Below are 25348 nucleotides of genomic sequence, written 5' to 3' on the forward strand. Positions count from 1 at the left end.
TCATTACTATTTTCATCTTCATCACTATTTGATAAACCATCGTTATCTTCGTGAGTATAGTAGCTTTTTTTTTTTACCTACACTTTGTTTTCTATTCCATTTTGCAGTTTCCTTCCCTTTATCATATTTATCTTTATGAGGAAATTTGGCAGCATAATGACCGACTCTACCATAGGCAAAACATTTGAAAGGTAGTTTACCTCTGAATCTACCGGAACCCCGTTGAAGATTCTTGACAAAGTTCGCTTCCTCTTCTTCTTCTGAAATATGTCCTGATTCATTGAGTTCTTCTTTTCCTTTTGCTGAAGCTTTAAATGTGGCTTCTCTCATATCTGATGGACCTCCTTTTCTCATTTCAAAGGCAGTTAAGATTCCATGAAGCTGTGTCATAGTAATAGTCTGTAGATCCTGCTTTTCTTCTATGGCAGATACTTTTGATTCAAATTTAGCATATAAGGATCTTAAAACTTTTTCAACTAAGGTAACTTCCTTTATCTCTTCACCCAAATTATTCATGCAATTAACAATCTCATCTATACGTAAGAAGTAACTAGCTACACTTTCATCATTGTGCATCTTGAGAGTTTCATATTGAATTATGAGAGTTTGCAGTTTAGCATGTTTTACCTGAGAGTCTCCTTCGTAGCTTAGAACGATTTTGTCCCATATTTCTTTGGCTGATTTGAGCTGCATAACTTTGACAAACTTTGATTATGACAGACTTCCCAATAATGTATTGACAGCCTTGGCATTGGTTTCATATTGCTTTTTACCTGCTGCATCTGTAGGAATTGTTGATGGAAATGTATATCCTCCTTCCACGATTTCCCAAACATCTGTTCCAAGAGATTAAAGATAGGTTGTGGTTCTTACCTTCCAATAAACAAAGTTGCTCCCATCAAAGATTGCTGGTCTAATGGATCCCCCGCTTTCTTGATTACTCATGATGATGGATCTTCCTTCAAGCGATCAAGCTTCTTCTGAAGGACCTACTCTGATACCAATTGTTGGAAATAATACTGAGAGCGGGGGTGAATCATTATTATCAAACTAATAATTTTTCATTTCCTTAATCAGATTTATAGACACTACTTCAGTTGAGGGAACTCGCATGTACACGCAACTGTGTTTAGAGCAACTAGCGTATATCCAGCAAACTTATGATTCAGATAATTCATCATATATTGATATTTAATCAGTGCATCAGAGCCATATAAATATTAACCAGGTGCAGTAAAAGAAAACAGATCATCACACATAAGAAACACACATGAACACCGAGATATAAGGTGGAAACCCAATGTGGGTGAAAACCACATGTTGCAATCATCTTTGTCTTCTTTTAATAATAAGAGAATTATGTTTACATTTTTTGTACCGGTGCAGTCTTATACCAGTACGCAGGCTTATACCTGCAGAAGACTACAACCTTCTCTCGTTCTCCAACTTCTACTGGAAGGGAGCTACAACCCCCTAGCTCTTGTACTAGCTGATATGTTTACTAGTACGTAGGTGGGGCCTACAGAAGGCTACAACCTTATTTTTTCTTCCAGGGACCACGTTTCATAAATTTTCAGACTTGATCCATCAACAACATCATTCAATCATCAAATATATCTGCATCAACCAATCTCCTTTTGAACCAACCACAACTGAATCAATCAATCACTCTGATCATTCAGAATGTTGTCACCAGAGTACAGTAACCAGAACTCAAGCAATAACCCAGAACACTGTAATAGCAAACAAAAGCAACTAAAACATATTTTATAAGGTATACGCTACTTCCATGTGTTGAACCTGCGTGCATATGCGCTTTCATCAAAGCGAACCAGTGTACAGATCTGCAAATCAAATTTATGATGTATACGTTGTTTTGATATGCAGAACCAGCGTGTATACGCTCCTTTTCTGAAGTGAACCTGTGTACAGATCTGTAAAAGATGATTTAAACATAACAACAGTTCCAGACTTCAATCATACCCAGATCATCATATTTACAGACTACAACATGCGCCAGTTATTCAGATACATGATCAAACCACATAAAGATAATTCACTTCAAGCCTTAAGATCCTGATACATCATTAGATCTTATCCTTCATCGAGCGCTAAGGTTCTTCCTCGATTCAAATCAAGCACGACACCACAAGCCAATAACTTGCATATTATATCTCACACTATATCAGATATTCGATACTTGCACACTTGGCCTGATAATCTTCTCCTCCTTTTGTAATTTTAGGCCTTTCTCAATACCATGGTCCAAAACCACTTAGGACCAATACCTTGGACCAAATACTTGGGGTCAATACCTCAGATCCCATACCTTGGATCAATACCATGGACCAAATACTTCGAACCAAACATTTAGTTTTCCAAGGTATACACGCTTTTCCTTTTGTGAAAGTGTGTGTGTACATATACGCGACTTGTATATAGTGAACCCGCGTGTATACACGGCTTGGTCAATGGTGAACCTGCATATACCTCTCTTTCTTCATTTTGTGTAGTCTGATCTGTAACTCTGTGTTGTTAACCTGCAGTACTGTGATCTGTCATTTGTGCTGCCCTGTATTTCATCACGTTTGTAAATATTCCTGTCATGCATTTTGTCACATCTGATATCTCTTCTATAGATTCATCTAGTTACCATATACAAGAGAGTTGTTCTGCTACAAGTGGGTTGCCATCAAGTACAATACATACATCATAATGCCAACACTCCCAGCCAGACATGGAAATCCATCTCCATGGACTATATGTCTAGCCTCCCTTCTACCAAGCATGGTAATGTTTGTGTATTTTTGGTCATGGACAAATTTTATAATATGGCTATATTGGCGGCCTATAAGAAGAGTATCACAATAGAGGACACTCCCAAAATATTATTTGAATGAGTATGGGTACATTTTTTGATCCCGCGGACCATTACATCTGATCGGGATAATATGTTCTTGAGCACATTATGGTCAAGTATCTTGACATTATTGGAGACCAAGCTCACCAAATTGACTGCCTTCCATCCCCTGACTGATGGCCAAACGGAGGTCGTCAATAGGATGATAGCGCACATACTCCACATGTCTAACTCCATGCATCCTCAAACCTAGGATGAGAGTCTTCCATATGTGCAACACAATATTAATAGACCTCTCCATAGTTCGACTGGTCGCAGTCCCTTTCAAGTGGGTCTAGGATTTCAACCATTGTGTTTGATTAATGTTTTCATGCCTCATGCAACTACACAGACGGAATCCACACATGTATTTTCTGAGGATGATAAAGTGACCATATTTATTGAACGCATCCAACACATCCGCCAGCAGGTTCACAACATCCTGGAGAAGTCAAATTCCAAGTACAAGCAGCGACATGATCAACATCAGGTGCCACACAAGTTTCAAGTGGGTGACAAAGTCTGGTTGCATTTGCAGAAAGAACACCTTACCAGAGCCCATCGGAAGCTCAGACCACTCTGATATGGTCCTTACACCATTACCAAGGCTATGGGAGACAATGCTTTTGAGCTCAGCATTCCCCCATTCCTTGGCCTGCACCCAGTGTTCAATGTGGATTGCCTTCAACCATACTTCCCACCTTTGTTGGACACATCACACATTATAGAACATCTCACACCAACAGAGTTAGACCCAGACTGCATCAAACAGGCCACAATTGATCGAAATATGGACACATAGGTCAAGAACACTTGCCAGAAAAATATCAAACTATATCAGGTTGTCAAAGCTAGCCAACTCTTGCACCAAGGCAAGTGGCTCACCAGGGACCGGGTTCAACTGAAATTCCCTCAGCTCATGGAGGCTTTGCACGCAATGGGGACCATTGCTTCCTAAGGGGGGAGGAATGATCCAGGTGGGTATTGGTGTCCACCCACCTATCCCACTTAGAAATCCAGTCAATTTCATTTGTTTCCTTGTTTATTTCAGCATTTACTATTTTTAGCAAATTTTCGGGTCTTGAACTTCCGGAGCAGTTTTGACCCCCTAAACAACGTTTTTCTGAGGTATGTTTTAGGCCCATGGCCAAAGGCATGGGCCTACGTTGAACCTTGTAGTACTCAGAGAGACCTTTCCGGCAAGGTATTGTATGCGCCAAACGAAGATAATATGACCAAGTTATGACCCTGGGAAGTTCGTTGCCCAACTAACCCCAACGAGGCCCACAAACTCTTGGTGTTACATCTCCTGGGGTTAAGGTTTTGGTTGTTTAAGGTTTTCTCATGTTTTTCAATAATAAATAGGCCCTTGAGCCTCATTGTAACACAGTTTAGAGGCATGTAGCCGCCACGTCTCTTCTCAGAGATAAGCTACCATCGCCCGAGCTAGTCTTATTTCCATTCTGTTTGTAAGCATATTTCAGTATTTGATATTATTGAAATGAAGTGTTATTTCTGCTATATCTTTGTATTTATGGTTATATCTATAATTTGTTGTGTTCATGTTTAAATTTAGATCATTGGATCAACAACTTCAATCGGAAGATTTTGTAGGTAACTGGTTGCAGGTGTGATTTCCTAACTGAGGTGTGAATGCATGGTTCATGCATTTGTGTATTTGGTACATTTGTTGTCATTGGTATGGGTTTTGCCTAGTTTGAAAATGGTTTTAGCCTTGCCTTGCCATTTCTTGGATAGCCATGGTGTGACGGGATTCATTTCTAGTTGAGCTTTAGATTATCATAAGGTTGTAGATCCATGTAAGGTGGTCTCAAGAAAATTCCCAAGGGTTGGGGGTGGAGATCGTTTTCCTTAGGAAGCCCTCGACAGGTGGGTGGAGACAGGAAAATTCCTCAAGGGATGGTGAAGGAATTCTGAGGCATCCAAGCTTGCTTTGGTTTTGTTATCTCTTGATCGGTTTTGGCAAGATCGCGGTAATTTGAGGGTGGGGGTGGTTTAACCTATGGATTCCTTTAATTGTTTATGTATTGGTTTTATCCCATGAGATCCCACATTCATGCTTGGAATATGGCATGGGGGTGATTGGCTGAAAGAAATATTTGGTTCAACTCAATCTATGGTCAGGTGGTACGTGGAAGTCCCTGACTTGGTTGGCTTTTGCATATGTTAATAAGAGTTATTTTCCTATTGTGGTTTATGAGCACTTGTGCTTGTTATTATCTTGCTTAATAGTTGTTCTATCATGGTTAATATTATGGTTACATGTGGATTATAAGCATGGTTCTATAACATGTTCTAGCTATGGCTCTTCTTGTGCTTTAATAAGTTGATGAATGGTTGATGAATGGTTGATGAATGCATGGGCTAGCAAGTGTTGCTCCGGCTACTTTATAGGGCATTAGACCTTCTCGGTGATTTTCAGCTAAAGTATAGATATTTACACTCATGTATGCTTTCATGACCTGTAGCTTACATGTTTACCATGTGTTTGACGAAATGTCTAGTATGTTATAGTCAATCTAGATCAAGTTTTGGCTTCAAGTTTGAATGTTTGGAAATTTCATCATGTTAAATATGATTATGTAAGGTTACAGGAAGTTCTAGGTAGTGGTTAGGAGACTAGCCTAGAAAATTGGCCCAGATCACAGAACTGTGTGCTCTGAACTAGAGATTTGGGGTCTTAACAACATGGAGCAAGGCTTGTGAGTGCAGTTGGGGGATCACAATTGCATGTAGGCAGTGTCAAGGGTGTGGATATAGGCCTAGGTCAATGAAACAAGGTTCCAGATCAGGGATTGACCACTTGGGGTGTTTATTCAACTCCTAAGTGATCTGTATTCCTTGTAGGATGTCATTTTGTGGTAATTTTTTAGGCCCCGCTTCCTTAACTAGAACTAGGAGGTCAGGTAATTTCATAGTGGCACTCCACTTCACATTTACCCGAAGAGCTTGTAAAAGCGAGTAATGTGGCGTGGCATTGTTACAAAGGTGTTGCGAACCAAAGAAATTTCAAGTTGTGAGCACTGTATGCAAGATGGTGCATGAGATTGTCCATATCTATGAATGTTTGATATTGTGCATTCTATTATAAATTGGAGCATTGGAGTTGAGTTTCGTGAATGGGAACATTATTTTTCTATAAAGTATTATGCAAAGGCAAGAAAGTTCTATATATTGTGTGTGTATGTAAAGGTTGGAGCTATGTGAAGTATTCAAGCTTATTAAATTTGAGGAAGAGCGAGAGAGATGAGTGAGATGTGCATGGAGCTACTTTGAATGGAGTAAGCTAACACAAGAGTGTTGTTAACTTTGTAATGTTGTGTTACACTTAGAAGTTGTGTTGAAGATTGTTGAGGTTGTGCGATTTATGTACTAGTGGGGCCAAATTTCATTTGTGAAGGTGGAAAGGCTCGGGTAAAAGTGTATGGTACATTACATAAGGGGGATGTGTAGCCACACACAATTCCACACAGGCTACATGTGATATTAAGAATTTTTGTTGAAAGGTTCAATAAAGAAATTGAAGTAGTAGTTTGGTGTATATTAATTTGTTGAATTGCTAACTGGGTGCTTAGCTGAGGAGGTTGGAGCCTACGAAGTTGTTGATTTGGTGCTTGGCTAGGATATTGGTGTCTCCAGTGGGTTGGTGCCCACAAATTCACTGAGTTGGTTCTCAATTGGGGGATTGGTGTCTCCCATAGGTTGGTGCCTACGAAAAATTAAGTTGGAGTTGATAAACTTGATTGTACTTATTCTAAAAGAGTTTCTCTCAATTATAAATATTTTTTGTTCATGTAATGGTTAATGTTGTGATTTATTGATAAGAATTGGTTAATTGACTAAATACTGATTCACCCCCACTCTCAGTATTTCTAACAAATTTTCTCAAAAGATCTATCAATGAAAGCATCAATAGGAAAGAAGGAGAAGAGAAATAGATGTCTAATGATCAAATGAAAGAAAGAAACACAAAGCAAGGAAGTGAATACCATCTGAGACTAAGGAATGGTTTCAGAAGAGTAATTCCCCCAAGAAGGTATTTTACATCCAAGTAGCAAAATCTCTTTTATAGTTATATTTTTACATGTCATAATTTTGGTCATAAGGCAATAGATTGTAGAGCATATGTAAGAAATGACTATATGAGGAATAGGAGTAGGGGACCATATAAGATATCAAGGAATGGTTGTTTAAGAAACAATCCTAGAGGTTTTAATGAGAATGACATCAAAATTTACAATTCATTTCCCCCCATATTAGATCATGTGGAATGTTTCAAGTGCAATAATTTTGGGAACAAAGGTCAATGAAAGAAAGTAGCACTAAGCAAGGAAGTGAAGACTGTCTAAGACTAAGGAATGGATTCAAAAGAGTAACCATATACTAAAAACTGATGTAGAATTGATTAGCATTCGCATTGACAAAAGGGAAATAATTGCAATTTATTCAAGAAATAAAGGAAAATAAGAGAAAAGTAATATGAAGAGACAAGAATATGCATACAAGGGAAATTGAAGGAAAAGGGAAAAGAAAATAAAAGAAAAATGAGAGAGAACATTCTAACACACTCTTGGACATTCTCACTTGGACAAGGAGAGGAAAAGAGAAGAGAGAACACTACAACACTTGGACACAAAAAAAACACAAGCAAGGAAAATAAAGGGAGTGCAAGAAGAAGATTAGGCAACAACAAGCAAGGGCAGAAATCAAGAAAAAACAACCAATAGGAGGATTTTGCAAGTATCATGTTGCATGTTTGATTTATCTTCTTAGGATTTGAATGCGTGGTGCATGGATTGGTTTACAGGTTATTTTGATGTCATTGGCACGGTGTTTTGTTGTAAAAATGGCAAGAAATTTAAGTTGCTAATGAATTTGAACTGAAAATAATAGACACAAATTTATTCTACAATTTTGGGAAAAGAAAAACACACAATAGAAACACATGCAATAACATGCAACCATAAAAACACAAGGAACACAATGATTTTACAGGGGAACCCAACCGGGAAAAACCCCTACGTTGGTTTTCATTAATTCATATGAGAATATGGATATATTACAATGACAACTTCAATCTTGAAGAACCACCTACACTGCAATACTGATTTCCTGCTCTCTAACCTGCTCTGACCAACACTTAGCCAAGATAGGCCTCAACTTTCTTCCTATTTCCTTGCGCAATCCTTGAGGAAATTTGATTTGAAATGACCATATACTAAAAATTGATGTAGAATTGATTAGCCATTAATGAGTTTGAATGTTAACTGAAAGCATGGAAATCGAGGTAAACTTCTTGGATTGATCACTTTACGACAGCTGATAAACCATAATTAAGATGCAAAGCATAAGTGAAAACAGTGAAAATACAGTTATACCAGACAGCAAGATTGATTACAGAGTTCGTCCCTGATGGACTACGTCTCCAGGTCCGCTTTCAAGATGGGCGATCGTTTTATTAGGAATGAGAAGAAGGTGTCGATTACACAGTGAATTAAATAGACTGAACTTACACACTGACAATTCTGACCTCTGTCATTAGATAGCTCTCTAAACCATCTTTCCAACGCCGCTTACGATTTCCAAATCCGACTCCTGATTCTCCCGAAACCCTGAAAACAAAATTAGCCTCTAACCTCCAGAACCTGCATACAAAAGTTTGAAATCCACTCTCTCTTTCAAAGGATAAATCTGCCTCTTAAAGACCTCCAGGTACATTCAAAACCACTTTGGTTGATTTCATGGTGAATTTGCTGACTTTAGGGTTTGTTTGGCCTCGGTTTAGTCACAAGGAGACACCTAGGGTTATAGTCATGGTCACCGAATTAGTTTTTAAAACAAACTAAACTAAAAACCCAAAAATAGACCTTGGCTAACTCTAAAACCACAAGTGGTTAGGAAAAAAGAACGGAGGTGCTAACGGTCCATTTGATTGGCACTATTTCCCGCGATTTAAGTGTCGATGGTTCCGCTATCGGCTTAGAACTGGCAGTTAACTGCAACTTCTGACGGCTTGCTCACATGCCTTTCTCCACTGCGGTTTCCATACCCGCGCGGTTAAGGCCCGTGGTTCCCAAGCCTCGACGGCTTACCAGACTACTGTTCACATGCCCTGACGCAGTTTAACTAGAGGTTACCCTAAATACCTGTTACCGAAACCACAATCCGTTCACATGTGATGGTTTGAAACCCGCATGGTTAAGGCCTGTGGTTGGGACCTTTGAACACCGTGACATCCTCCGGCAGTCAATTTTGCAGCGCTCACATGTGTCTACAAGGATCCTGCATCTCTATCATAAAGATAAGGACTCCTTAAGACAACTCCACATATGTCTACTGGGACCACATCTAGCTCCACTTCATCAATGTACTTAGATGTAATTGAAAATTTTAACCAACACTGCTTTGTGACATGTATCTGAGTTGATTTATTAATCCAACCTAATGGGTATGGTCTTGGATGATTATGTGTTTCCAATCCCAATTGATTAACTATATGTTCATATATTAAATTTGCTTGCGATCCACTATTAAACATTGTGTCAATCTTTGTATGCTCAGAAGTTATCCTTATGTGGAAGAGTTCAACTCTTTTATCCTCATGTGGAAGAGTTCAACTCTTTTATCCTCATGTGGAGGATTTATGTTTGAAGAAGATACATTAGTTACCATGGCGGTTATCCTCCTTTCATCACCTGAATTTGAACCTAGATCTTGCTAGATTGCTGCAATGGCCTTCTTTTCATCCTTCACCTTAAGGAACTTTTTGGGGCTAAGTTTTGGATGAAGTTTCCAGCACTTCGATTCATCATGACCGATTCTCTGGCAATGAGAACAAGTAGGTCTTTCCTTTTGAATGATTGCTGATTTCTTTCTCTTCGAAATGTTCTTCCCCTTACTGTCACCGGAATCTTTGGTTTCCAATTCTTTGGATGACTGAGATGGAAACTTGAATGGTCTGCCACCTGATTCAATATGTATGGCCTGAACACACACATCATCAAAATCATCATGATTAAACATCAATAAAGTATACTACAAATATGAATGTAAATTGTCGATGTATTTTAACAAAGTTTCATGTGTATCCAATGAAATACCAAGCACCAATGCTTTCTTCCTAAACTCCTGAGTAAACTCCTGAACACTCTGCCCTTTACCTTGCCTCAAATGCTGCCAACCAATAACAGCTTGTTGCATGTATCCTAAAGGATACAACTGTTTCCTAAAGGATACAACTGTTTCCTAAGAGCTTTCAAAAACTTAAACCATGAAGAGATGACTTTTCCTTTACGCTTTACGTCTAGCTAATTTTTCTTTCCCACCAAATTAAATTTGTTTCCCCCATTCTAAGTGTAGCTAACTGAAATTTAGTTTTATCTTTAGAAATGTTATGAATGCGACAATACACTTCTAACTGCTTCATCCAATTATCTAGCTTTTTAGGATTCATTTCGCCATCATAAACAGGGAACTCAAATTTAACATCGAGTTTCAAAAGAGATGTTTTCTTAGGTTTCTTTCCCGTTTCAGATTCTGCACTGGAAGAAGAAGAAGAAGAAGAGGATGATGGAGATGATGGAGGTGAAGGAGGTTTATCAGCCTTCCCTTTACCTTTTTCCTTCTTCAATGCCTTTGAGGAAGAAGCTGCATCTCTCGCCTTCTTGTCTTCATACAATTCTCCCAACATCTGCTGCATAGTTAAGAATGCCTGTTGAAACTGTTCCTCACTCATCTTAGTCTCAGTGTTTTCACCTGCATCAGGTCCTGACATGGTTGATTTCTGAACGACTCGTCGCTTTCCAATCTCTGGATCGATCTACTCAAGGATTCCTTCTCCTCGTTGTGACTTAGACCTGCTTAACATTCAATGGAACATTCTACAAACGCAACCTGCTCTGATACCAAATTATATGATCTGAAATGACCATATACTAAAAATTGATGTAGAATTGATTAGCATTCGCATTGACAAAAGGGAAATAATTGCAATTTATTCAAAAAATAAAGGAAAATAAGAGCAAAGTAATATGAAGAGACAAGAATATGCATACAAGGGAAAATGAAGTAAAAGGGAAAAGAAAAGAAAGGAAAAATGAGAGAGAACATTCTAACACACTCTTGGACATTCTCACTTGGACAAGGAGAGGAAAAGAGAAGAGAGAACACTACAACACTTGGATACAAAATAGACACAAGCAAGCAAGCAAGGAACAAGAAAGGAAAATAAAGGGAGAGCAAGAAGAAGATTAGGCAACAGCAAGCAAGGGTAGAAATCAAGAAAAAACAACCAATAGGAGGATTTTGCAAGTATCAGGTTGCATGTTTGATTTATCTTCTTGAGATTTGAATGCATGGTACATGGATTGGTTTACAGGTTATTTTGATGTCATTGGAAGGTGTTTTGTTGTAAAAATGGCAAGAAATTTTAAGTTGCTAATGAATTTGAACTTAAAACAATAGACACAAATTTATTCTACAATTTTGCGAAAAGAAAAACACACAGTAGAAACACATGCAATAACATGCAACCATAAAAACACAAGGAACACAATGATTTTACAGGGGAACCCAACTGGGAAAAACCCCTACGTTGGTTTTCATTAATTCATATGAAAATATGGATATATTACAATGACAACTTCAATCATGAAGAACCACCTGCACTGCAATATTGATTTCATGCTCTCTAACCTACTCTGACCAACACTTAGCCAAAATAGGCCTCAACTTTCCTCCTATTTCCTTGCGCAATCCTTGAGGAAATTTGATCTGAAATGACCATATACTAAAAACTGATGTAGAATTGATTAGCCATTAATGAGTTTGAATGTTAACTGAAAGCATGGAAATCGAGGTAAACTGCTTGGATTGATCACTTTACGACAGCTGAAAAACCATAATTAAGATGAAAAACAGAAGTGAAAACAACGAAAACACAGTTATACCAGATAGCAAGATTTATTACGGAGTTCGTCCCTGATGGACTATGTCTCCGGGTCCACTTTCAAGATGGGCGACCGTTTTATTAGGAATGAGAAGAAGGTGTCGATTACACAGTGAATTAGATAGACTAAACTTGCACATGGGAAATTATAACCTCTGTCATCAGATAGCTCTCTAAACCAGCTTTCCAATGCCACTTACGGTTTACAAATCCGACTCTCGATGCTCCCGAAATCCTGAAAACAAAATCAACCTTTAACCTCTAGAACCTGCATACAAAAGTTTGAAATCCACTCTCTCTTTCAAAGGATAAATCTGCCTCTTAAAGACCTCCAGGCACATTCAAAACCACTTTGGTTGCTTGCATGGTGAATTTTTTGACTTTAGGTTTTGTTTGGCCTCGGTCTAGTCACAAGGAGACACCTAGGGTTATAGTCATGGTCACCAAATTAGTTTTTAAAACAAACTGAACTGAAAACCCAAAAATAGACCTTGGTTAACCCTGAAACCACTAGTAGTTAGGCAAACCGAGCGGAGGTGCTAAAAGTCCATGTGACTGGCACTATTTCCCGTGGTTTAAGTGCCGGCGGTTCTGCTTTCGGTTTAGAATTGGCGGTTAACTGCAACCTCCGACGGCCTACTCACATGCCTTTCTCCGCCGCGGTTTCCATACCCACGCGGTTAAGACCCGCGGTTCCCAAGCCCCAACGGCTTACCAGACTGCTGTTCACATGCCCCGACACAGTTTAACTGGTGGTTACCCTAGACACTTGTTACCGAAACCGCAATCCGTTCACATGTGATGGTTTGAAACCCGCACGGTTAAGGCTCGCGGTTGGGACCTCCGAACACCGTGACATCCTTCGGCGGTCAGTTTTGCAGTGCTCACATGTGCTCTTGCCCACTGTGGTCTCCTCCCCGTGCGGTTAGAGCTCTGTGGATCTATTTTGTAATGTTTATATTATATTTTCAAAGGCCGAGGGTTAGAGTTAGGGTTGTAATGTATTAATACATAGTTTTGCAATGTAGGTTGATAGGTTTAGGTGTAGGATTTGATTTGTTTTAACACGTTTCTTAGGTTTTTGAATGTGATAGATAAGGATTTAGATCTTTAGAACTAGCATTAAGTTTTTGGGTCTTAGATGTAGGATTTAGGGTTTTAGGTCTTAAAAAAAAAAACTTTTACAATCTTTCGTCACAATGTGACGTAAAACCACATGCGACGACAAAACCCATGCACATTTTCGACTCCAGCTGTCTTTGCAACGACAACTCGAACAATGAACCTATGCCACGGACGACACCCTGACGACATATCAAACCTCTGCCATGGATGACACAACCATGTCGATACCAATCCTGTTTGTCAAACGACAAAACACATGTTGTCGACCAAACCCTAGGGAGCTGTCGATGAACTCAAGTCGACAACCATGCGCTAAACCATCTCCGTTGAACGCCATGAAAACCTACGAACATTACCTGAACAACCTGATCCAATCCAACATTGTCGATACTGAACGACACCCATGAACACTGATGACGACACTTTGAGCACCTGTGCAATTGAATCTATGGATCCTCTTGGATCGAAATTAGCCCCTAAAAAATAATATAATTCCATATTTCCTTACGCAATTGCTTCAGGAATTGATCACCTGCTCTAATGAAAAACCTGTACACTCAACTAGTCTGCAATTGGCAATTGCAATGTCCCTTTTCCTCCACCTCAATAGGAAATTTGAATTCCATGCATGATTAGGGATATTTTTAGTAAATTGATTAGTTAACTGAGATATTAGTGAGTTAATAATTGTTATAGCTACTCAACCGAACTTAGTACTGACTCCATTCTATACTAGAGTTCAAATAATTGAGTTTAAATAACAATAACTCAACTAGATTGCTAAATTTTAGCAATCATCCCATGCACAACTTTACTTCTAGCCTACAAACTCGAATTTACTGATTTATCTAGGAGACAAGGCCATGTCACTCTAGCTAACTGCAATCCAAGTCATCCTGCTGATGTGGAAAATCAAATTTCTCCATTTGACTAAGGCACAAGTCAGATGAAGCATTTTCTTGCTGCAATTTAACACTTGGAGTGGCAGTCATGTACAACCTTGCATATGCCATTTCCTGGAAAGTCATGATGTAGTGGGTTTCCATTATGGTTGAGCTTTGGATTATCGATGGATTTTGGATCTTGGTTGACGTGGTCTCAGGAAAATCCCAAGGGTTGGGGTTGGAGATGGTTTTCGTCGGGAAGGCCTTAACAGGTGAGTGGAGACAAGAAAATTCCTCTAGGTATGGTGAAGAAATTCTAAGGCATCCAAGCTTGTCTTGGTTTTGGTGATTTTTGGACTAGTTTAGGTGAAGTCACTATGGTTGAAGGTGGAGGTGGTTTAACCTCTGGATTCCTTGTTTGGTTATGTTTTGGTTTATCCCATGAGATCCCACATTCATGCTTGGAATATGGCATGGGGGTGATTGGATTGAAAGAAATATTTGGTTCAATCCCAATCTATGGTCGGGTGGTACCTAGATGTCCCTGACTTGGTTGCCATTATGCATATGTTATTATGTGTTTTTCTTTAATGATGATCTATGAGCACAAGTTCCAGTTTAATGTGTGATTTTATGCTTGGTTTTTCATGGTCTCATTTTAGTTCAATGTTGGTTACATGCATGGTAAATTTATCATTATATGATGTGCACTTATTATGGTTCTATTCCATTATTTGACAGGCTCCATGTTATTCCACATGAATGCGTGAGCTAATATGTGTTTGTTGCAGCTAGTAGGAGAGGGCAGTAAGCCTTCTTGAAGATCATTGGATGAAACTAATGAAACAAGGAATAATGATGCATTCATGACTTATAGGTACCATAGTCACCAAGTGTTTGAATAAATAAATAACATGTGTTTGGCAAGTTTGATCCATAACAGAACCTAAGAACAGTGTATGAAGATTTGTACAGGTTAATGATAGAGTTTTGGAAGGATCTGGGTAGTTGAATGATTGTTAACTTAAGTTTCTGGAGCCAAATATTGAAACTAAGAATCCTCTACCATAGTACTGAATCCAGGTCATCCATGTGACTGTAGTTGTAGGGAGGACAGGTCATCTATGCGGCTAGAAGCCTGTAGCCACACTGACATGCCTTCATCCGTGTGAATGAGCAGTAAGCTAGGTGAAGGAGTGGGTCTTGGCTCAAGGAAAATGGTCACTTGGGTTAGTCATGTTGATATAAGGGTGACCATGCCTCTTTGAGTGTTTGCAAACAGTTTTGGACAAGTGAACCCCATTTCCATAACTGAATCTTGGAGGTTGTTTCATACATAGTAACTCTCATCTCATGTTTACCCTGGTAAGTATGTTGAAGTGGGTAAATGTGGGGTGGGGTGTTATAGGGTGGTATCAGAGCAGGTTCACAACACTGTACCTCATGGTAAAAGTAGATTGTTATATTTGGCATGCATGCATGACAACTAATTTATTGGCATATACATGTCAATTAATTTGTTGTTATTGTGGTTATATGCATGTCAGTTATTGTTGTTGTGGTTGCATGCGTGACAGTTAATTTATTGTTATTGTGGCATGAATTGATATGTTCTTAATATTATTATGTTTCATGCTAATCTGGGTTGACCTATGTAGATGCAGTAGTCATACCAGAAGTAAATTAAGGTAATACTTTTTATTATGCTTTTATTTAGCTAACAATGGCATATTGCAGGAAACTGGAAGGTTAAGAGATGAAGAGAATAATGGTTAAATACATTTCATATGACTCCCCGTATAAGCCAAAAGAGAAATTAGTGGGATGGGAGAACTTAGTTGAGAAACAAGGAGAGGGAGACTCTCCTAATCTAGCAGATCCATTAAGAAGAATGAAGGTAGAGATCATAAGTTGTAAAGCAGATAACGAGCAGTTGATTGAAGCCCAAGAAAGGATTGCAAAATCTCAAGAAAAGCAAGTTGAGGTTAATGCAATTTTTCTTCAAGGCCTTTTAGATTTGTAGAAGCAAGGACAACTAGGGAACAATCATGGGGACAAATAGGAAGAAAAGACTAATGGGGTAGATGGAAGCAGGTCTTAGAAAAATTACAGGATGGACCGTGATGATACAATAAAGGGTGCCAGATCCTTGAGTACACCGGAGAGGAAATATGGTACGCATGGATTGTATTCTAGCTCTGGTTCTCGAAGACATCATTTCCATCATTGTCCACATTATTAGAGGAGGAGCGAGAAGGGATATTTTCCAGAGGAATTCAAGAAAATGAAGCCTCTTACTTTTGATGGTGATATGACCAAATAAAAAGATGCAGAAGCATGGCTACTTGGAATGAGAAAATTCTTTAGACTTCATGATTACTCAAAAAACATGAAAGCCAATATAACTACCTTTAGTCTAAAGGGAAGAGCAGATATCTAGTAGGAATATGTCAAGCGTGTCAGAGGCATCAAGGAAGAGAAGTTGATATGGGAATAATTTGAAGGACTCTTCAGGAAGAAGTACCTACCTCATAGGTACTATGATGGAAGGGCCAAGGAATTCTATGAACTTAAAATGGGTTCTGTTGTAGTTCCTAGAGACAACCCCCGGGCTGAGATTACGGACTATTGCTTAGGACATCTTAGAGTCTCTAATAGATAAATATTTATCATTCAAGAGTTATTAAAATATGAGAGAATGCAAAATTGGTTCAATATTCATACTTAGAAACTAGACATGTTACCCACATTGACAGTATATTGTTCCAAAGTAGTAACGTTTAGCCATGGTGGGCTACACACAAGTAGTGGAGCTTTCTTAATTGTCATTGTACAGGTGAGTGAAGAAATAAATAAAGAATTCTAGTGCAAAGGGATAATCAATAGAATCATGTACATATAACTTTAGCAGAGTAATGTATAGACAAATAGAATGAGATTACAAACCATGGATCACAATCTAAGGCTTTCAATCTTACATTTACAGCTACCATCTACCATAACATGACATAGATAAATCTGACATACAAGATTTATTTCCAGCAACTACAATTAGATTATTTCTAAGAGGAAAGAAACAAATATGAAAATAATACGCAAAGACAAGAACACATACCCCATATAACAATGCTTGGAATCACCATAAACTTCTTCATTAGGCTTTTAGAACAACATGCATGTCTTTTTTCTTAGAAACTAGCCAAATTTGCAAAAATAGTGGTCTCTTGAATAGAAAATCGAACCCCTCTCTAATGAGATATTCATCCCTTTAATAGGGAGAGACAAAACAAGAGAAACTACCAAAATATCTCTAAATGCTACAGTTGTCATAATTACATTGTTATATGAGCATGCGACTAGCCTAGTTGTCCTAATTATTACATAATATACTTGATTATTTTCTTGAAAATGAAATATTTACAAAATTTTAGAAATAATAGGAGTTTGTCATGATTGCCATAGCAAAATATCTCCATTGTCGATTATGTTGATCTTCTGAGGTGGACCCAGGATCCCCTGTTAAGATTTGCGGTGGGTTGATGAACTGGTCACACTCCTGCCATTATATTCCTTCCACAGTTGCCTGTCATTTTACCTATTATTTTATCCTCTAACTACTTAAATCGACCCATTTTGGAGTTGGATCTTCATTTGGGTGCTTTCTTCCACCCATTGGGATCAAAACCCCTATAAAAATCGCAATGGAGAGGCCTTAGCACAGTGGAGGAATTACATAAGAAATGGTCGCAATCCCTGGTGCCTGGATCGTTTTTAAAATAACTCACGGGATCCGCCCTTCTGGGTTTTCAGTCTAGATTTCGGTTACAGAGTTTCATCGGTAGATGGCCCCCACTCTAAAAATTGATGAATCCCTCGTCCCTCGGTCCCTGGAGATTTGGGAAATTCATTTTCTAAATAGTTACGAGATTTTAGGGTTCTGGGATTTTGACTTTTGTAGGCCCAACTTTGACTACCTTTATCTTTTGATCCAGGGGGCATTTAAAGACTTCTTTATACCATTGGAAATCTCTTCTAGAGAAATTTCTGGATGAGTGGGTACGATGTGGTCTTTGAACTCATCTGCTTCTTGGAATTTGGATTCAAACTCTGCTAACCTTTGAAACTTAACCCTTCTACTATATGAAAAATAAAAGGAAGGATGAGGTGACATGGAGGAGACACATGGCAGAGTCAGATTGGGTGGAAAGCAAGGGAATGGGGTGATGTGTTAAATGTTTTCACACTCCCCTGCCATGCTTTCCTAGCAGTGATCCCATCTGTTGATGTAGCCACCATGCTTGACCGACAGGTGGCAGTCCCATCTATCTTCCTCCAACGGGGTGCTTGGGCGAGATTGGAGATGAGGCTTGACCTCGCCAGAATTCATCGTAGTCGTTAATCCATTAAGTGCACCTTTTTTACCTTGACCTTCCAGCAGCAAGCATTCGCTTTAACTGTTGCGCTTTTTACCCCATCAAAGCTTCTTCAGGATGAGGTCGCTCCCAAATGGATGAGGACACGCCCGATAAGTAATCATTGTTTAACCATTTGAAATTAAAAGTAGGGAAATCCCACATTCCATCACCTCTTGTGCTTCGACTTCTTTTTCTTTCTCCTCCATTTTTATCTAGATATAGAGTCCCAAATACTCTTTGAGCTCATGAACCAAAACCCTTTGTAGTACAACAATTTTAGGAAACACGGAGAGGTTACAACATCAGCTCCTATTAGGGACAATGTATTACTGGCAAGGTGTTGAGAAACTGCAGACTCGTAGCCTTGCTGGGCATGGAGTCAAAAATATATTGAACTAGAAAATCTCCTTGAATCTTTTTTGTTGTTGGAAGTCTTCTCCTTAAAAAAACTGCAATCCATAATTATAACTTCTAAAAACTAGAAATTAAATGCTCACATAGTGAGATTATTTATGCACAACTCCTACTACTCCTAGTTGCGTACAAGGCTTAATTCACTCGAGTTAAGTCATCATACCTATGATACTAGCCCAACATCTGACTATTGGACCTTATGCCACTGTGCTCTTGAAAATCAGCAATTAAAATGGGCACTTATCACATGGAAACTTCAAACAAAAATTTTGACACATACCTCGAAACTGATGTATTTTGTTGACCAAAGAAAGATGCCATGTAGCCAGTTATTGGGTCATAAAATGGATGGGAGAAAAAATTAGCTGCTTCATTTTCTTGAATAGTTCCCTGACACAAATATTTTTGCACAAGACAACCACAGTCATTGCTTGGCTCTTCAACTTTTGGATCTTGCTAAAAAGATTGTTGTTGGCAATCTTCTTCCCACTTGCTTGTAAGCAAATCCTTTTGAAAATCTACAGCAATATCGTCCTCCTTTGAATCATGTGAATCATAGATTGTAGAATCTTCATCAACTTCATTACTAGCTTCTTGAACTTCAAAAACAGAGATAGCTATGAACATGGGCAAGTAAAATTGGTCGACAACTACTGATATATACCTAGAAGAAGAAACTGGCTTTATTTGTTGGGAATCATTTTCTACTTGTGGTTGTCTTTGGCATATGATCATATCTTGTTCTCCATTTGAAGGATGTAAGTCATAAGCTGGAGCCTCTTTGTTAACCCCATTTCCATCTTCCACCTTTTGTATGACTTCCCATGGCTGGGACTGTTGTTTTTCTGGAGTACCCAACTCCCCATCTGAGTCATACAAATTATAAAAAAGATAACCATCAAATTTAGCAGAATAAGATCTCTGAGGGTTTATTTTCATCTTAAAAATGTCTCCTTCCTTTTCTTGATTGTTGTCCAGTGTTTCTTGGTGCAGGTATATGTTTTCTTGGTGCTGAGCTCCACAAACATCTTCAACAACATCATCAGTCTTAGAAAGATTTTCAACTTTAAAATGTTCACAACAATCTTCAAACAGAGAATTCGTTGGATATAAACATTTGCAAAATAATTATATGTTATGTGGAAGCTCTTCAAATAAGATATGTTGTAATGAGATATGGTTTTGTACCAAGCCCTAGCATCTTTATCCAAAGAATACATGAACAACTTCACTTTCACATCTTCATGAACGATACCCTGCTGCTCCATGTATTCATGAAAATCCTTAAGGTGTTGGGTTGGGCTTTCATCCGTGCTTCCACTGAATGTATGAAAATAGGTATACCATTCTTGAAATGGAGGTACATTATGAGGATAACCAACAACAAAAGAAAAATATTGGGGGGCAAATTTGTTGGCCAAGAATGCAGGAAGAGCCATTTTGAAAACCCCTTTAGGTGAGAGATCTCAACCCACATTTCATTTTCTCCCCGAACAAAGGAATGCAAAAATTTCTACCCAGGGAAATATATTTTGATTCGTTCCCCGACAAAAACACAAAAATATGTTGTAGTTCCTAAAGACAGCCCCCAAGATGAGATTAAGGGACAGTGCCTAGGACATCTTAGAGTCTCTGGTAGATAATTTTTATCATTCAAGAGTTCTTAAAATATGAGAGAATTTGAAATTGGTTCAGTATTGATACTCAGTATTTTATCCACATTGATAGTATATTGTTCCAAAGTAGTAACGTTCAACCATGGGGGCATTCACAGAGGTAGTGGAGCTTTCTTAATTGTCATTGTATAGGTGAGTGAAGAAATAAAGAAATAAGTTTGGTGTAAAGGGCTAATCAATAGAATCTTGTGCATTTAACTTCAGCAGAGTAATGTATAGATGAAGAGAATGAGATTAGAAACCATGAAGAACAATTTAAGGCTTTCAATCTTACATTTAAAGGTACCATCTTCCATAGCATGACATAGATAAATTTGACATACAATATTTATTTCTAGTAGCTACAATTACATGATTTCTAAGAGGAAAGAAAGACATATGAAAATGATACACATAGATAGGAACACATACTCCACATAACAATCCATCGAATCACCATAAACTTCTTTATTAGGCTTTTAGAACAACATACATGTCTTTTTTCTTAGAAACTAGCAAATTTGCAGAAATAGTGGTCTCTTGAATAGAAAATTGAACCCCTATCTAATGAGATATTCATCCCTTTTACAAGGATAGACAAAACAAGGTAAATTACCAAAATATCTCTGAATTCTATAGCTGTCTAAACTACACAATTGTCTGAGTGTGTGACTAGCCTAGTTGTCCTAGTTATTACATAACACACTTGATTATTCTCATGAGATGAAATATTTACAAAATTGTAGAAATGACACGACTTTGTCATGATTGCCATAAAAAATTATCTCCATTGTAACTTTGTTGATCTTTTGAGGCAGACCCAGGCTCCATTGGTCGGATTCGCGGTGGGTTGATGAACTGGCCACACTCCTGCCATTATATTCCTTCCACGGTTTCCTATTAGTTTCTCCTCTAACTGCTTAAATAGTCCTTTTTTCGAGTTGGCTCTTCTTGTGGGCACTTCCTTCCACCCATCGGGATCAAAGCCCCTGTAAAAATCACAGTGGGGAGGCCTTAGCATAGTGGAGGAATTACACAGGAAACAGTCACAATCCCTGGTGCCTGACTCCTTTTCAAAATAACTCATGGGATCTTCCCTTCCGGGTTTTCAGTCCAAATTTGTGTTACGTGGTTTCGTCAAAATATGGCCCTTTCTCCAACAATTGACGAATCCCTAATCCCTTGGCCCCCGAAGCTTTAGGAAATTCATTTTCTAAATACTTACGGGATTCTGGAGTTCCAGGATTTTAACTTTTGTGGGCCAAAATTTGACTGCCTCTATCTTTTGATCCAAGGGGCCATTTGCAAACTTCTTTATACCATTGGAAAGCCCTTCCAGATTACTTTCTGACTAACTGGGTCCGATTTGGTCTTTGAACTCATATGTTGCTTGGAAAATGGCTTCAAACACTCCTATCATTTTCACCTTAACCCTTCTTCTATATGAAAAATAAAAAGGAAGGATGAGGTGACGTGGAGGAGACACATGGCGAAGTCGTAATAGGTGGAAAGCAAGGGAATATGGTGATGAGTCAAATGGTTTCACGCTCGCCTACCATGCTTTCCTAGTAGTAGTCTCAACTGTTGATGTAGTCACCACTCTGGCCCAATAGGTGGCAGGCCCATCTATCTTCCTCCAGCGGGGTGCTTGGGTGGGCTTGGAGACAAGGCTTGACCCCGGTGGAATCCATCATAGTCGTTGATCCATCAAGTGCACATTTTTTACCTTAACCTTCCAATGGAAAGAACTGGATTTAATTGTTGTGCTTGTTACCCCACCAGAGCTTCTCCAGGATGAGGTCGCTCCCAGATGGACGAGGACCTGCCCGGTAAGTAATCATTGTTTAACCATTTGAAATTAAAAGCGGGGGAAACCCCACATTCCATCACCTCTTGTGCTTCACCTTCTTTTTATTTCTCCTCCATTTTTATCTAGATATACAGTCCCAAATACTCTTTGAGCTCATGAACCCAAAACCTCTGCGATACAACAATTTTAGGAAACACAGAGGGATTACAACAGGTCCCATGTCAGATGAAGAATATAGGACTAGATTTCTAGAACTATTGAGATAAGTGCCATGTATCAAGGATGAGAAAAAAATATCCAAAGGTTCATCAATGGTTTTCCATTATCATTCAAAGATCATATTTAGTTTGATGAGCCCCATTCATTGGAGGAAACCATAAAAAATTTGAAGCATTGCTATGAACAGTCAAAGTGCAAGCTTGAGTTCAAGTGTGACTAGAAGGGTGGTGAGAAGACTAAAGGAAAATGGCCCAAGAAGTGAGGAAGATCTAAGGATGCAGGTGAGAAGGAAAATGTGGCTCCGCATAAGAAGTTCAATGTAGCTGAGAAAGGACATGGGTCTCAACCTGTGGAGCAGCAGATTAAAGGTAGCGGTAGAGAACCATTGAAGTGTTGAATTTGTTGTAGAGACCATCGCCAGAAGGATTTTCCATTGTATATGGGTGGAAGACCTCGTATCTATAGTGCCCATAAGGTAGAGACAATTGGGATGTAGCTCAGAGCATTCCTCAATTTATGCAACAATTGATAACAGGCAAGAAGACCACCAAGCATATATCATCGAGATGGAAGGTAAGTTGTGTGATCAAATTGTTTCCATTTTGATTAATCCAAGATCAAATTATAGCTATATTAGTCATGACTTGGTTGATCAGTGCCATTTGAATAAGGAAGTGCATGCATAATCTTGGTTGATGCAACTAGCTACATGGACCAAGAGAAGAGTTCACCATTGAGTGAGATCTTGTGAATTTAAGCTTAATGGAATGCCTACAACAACAAACCTAAACTTGCTTCCTTTGGGTGCATATAGTATGCTACTGGGTGTGGATTGACTATTTGTTCATAACACCAAGGTAGATTTCTATGAGAAGGCCATTGAGTGCCTACACGAGTCTGGAGAAAAGAGAGTCTTGCAAGGAAAGCAAAAGCCTACATCAGTGAGGATGGTTATAGCTACGCAGGCTAAGTGCAACCATAGAAAAGGATGTGTATCATTTGCAGTACATGTTTCCAATGAAAAAGGGTTGAATGATGAGGATGGTGAAGTCCTGAGGAGGTATTCTATCTTACAACAGTTTCAGGATGTGTTCCTGTAGAGATTCCAAAGTTGTTTCCTCATAGGGAGGTGGATTTCTCTATTGAGTTGATACTACGAGCAGCACCAACATCTAAGGAACCATATAGAATGAACACTCCCAAGTTGTTGGAATTGAAGTTGCAGCTTAAAGAGATGCTTGATAAGGGATATATAAGGCCAAGTGTATCTCTGTGGGGAGCACCAGTGTTGTTTGTAAAAGATAAGGATGATACTCTCAGATTGTGCATTGATTATGGGCAGTTGAACAAGGTGACTATCAAGGACATGTATCCAATACCTCATATTGATTATTTGTTTGATCAATTGAACTGAGCAACAGTATTTTCAAAGATTGATCTGAGATCAAGATATCATTAGGTGTGCATCAAAGAAGAAGACATCTATAAGATTGCATTTTGTGCACACTGAGTTTATCGTGGTTCCTTTTGGTCTTACCAATGCTCCAACCACCTTCATTTGTTTGATGAAAAACATGGTGTGCCCTTATCTGTATAAGTTTGTGATAGTCTTTGTTTATAATATATTGATCTATTCAAAAATGAAGAAGAGTATGCAGAGCACCCGACATCGATATTGAGATTGTTGAGAAAACATAAGTTATATGTCAGGCTTAGTAAGTGTAGCTTCTTTCTGTCTCAGATTCATTACTTTGGACATGTTGTTTCCAAGGGATAGCAGTGGATCTAGAAAATATTAAGGCTATCATGGAGTGGCAAACTCCAAGGAATGCGGATGAGGTCATATCATTCATGGGACTAGCAGGTTATTACAGGAGGTTTATAATGAACTTATCCAAGATTGGATATCCTATTGCATCCTTGCATAGGAAGGGAAAGAAGTTTCAATGAACTGATAAGTGTACAACTAGATTTGATGAGTTGAAGCAGTTTCTTACCAATGCTCCAGTTTTGAAGATTGCACATCCTGATAAGGAGTTTGTGGTTTGTATAGATGCATGTAAGGAAGGACTTGGTGGAGTACTGATGTAGGAAGGGTAGGTGGTTTGCTATGAATCACATAAGTTGGATGAATATGAATAGAAATATGTGACTCGTGATCTTAAGTTGGAATCCATCATTCATGCATTGAAGATGTGGATACATTATCTTATTGGCATAAAATTCATCTTGATGAGTGATCACAGTGAACCGAGGTACTTGTTTGACCAACCCAATTTAAATGCAAGGCAAGCTAGATGGTTGGCTACTCAGTGAATTTAATTTTGAGATTAGGTATAGTAAAGGAAAAGAGAATCGAGTTGTGGATGCTATCAGTAGGAGAGTGTAGGTGAATCATATTTAAGCTGTGATATCTTATGGGACAGATTTACAGGAGCGAATCTTACATGCAGGGCAACAAGATGAGAGGTACCACTAGTTGAAGTAGAGATTGCAACAACAAGGTGATAATGATAAGGATGAGTAGTATCACCTCATAGAAGATGGCTTGGTTATATTCAAGAGCATGATCTATGTTCTTGATAATAGTGAATTGCAGAAGCTTAATTTGAGAGAGTTTCATGTTAAGCCATTTTCAGGCCACCCAGGATACTAAAATACTTTGACAACTATTAAGAAGTTCTATTGTTGGTTTAATTTGAAGAAAGAAGTGGTTGAGTTTTTTGCTAAGTCCTTGGACTGTCAACAAGTGAAAGATGAATGCAAGCATCCAACCGGTTTGTTGCAACCTATTTCGATTCCAGAATGGAAATGGGAGGTTATTTCCATGGACTTCATTACAGGATTTCCAAGGACATCAAGGCAACATGACTCCATCATGGTTGTGGTTGACGAGTTGAGCACGGTAGCTAACTTCATTGCAGTGAAGTCTATTAATTTAGCTAGTTAAGTGGCTCAA

This window comes from Pinus tabuliformis, chromosome 6, assembly GCF_031772625.1.
Source record: "Pinus tabuliformis cultivar Carrire ecotype Pingquan chromosome 6, CPIR1, whole genome shotgun sequence".
Classification (NCBI taxonomy): Eukaryota; Viridiplantae; Streptophyta; class Pinopsida; order Pinales; family Pinaceae; genus Pinus; species Pinus tabuliformis.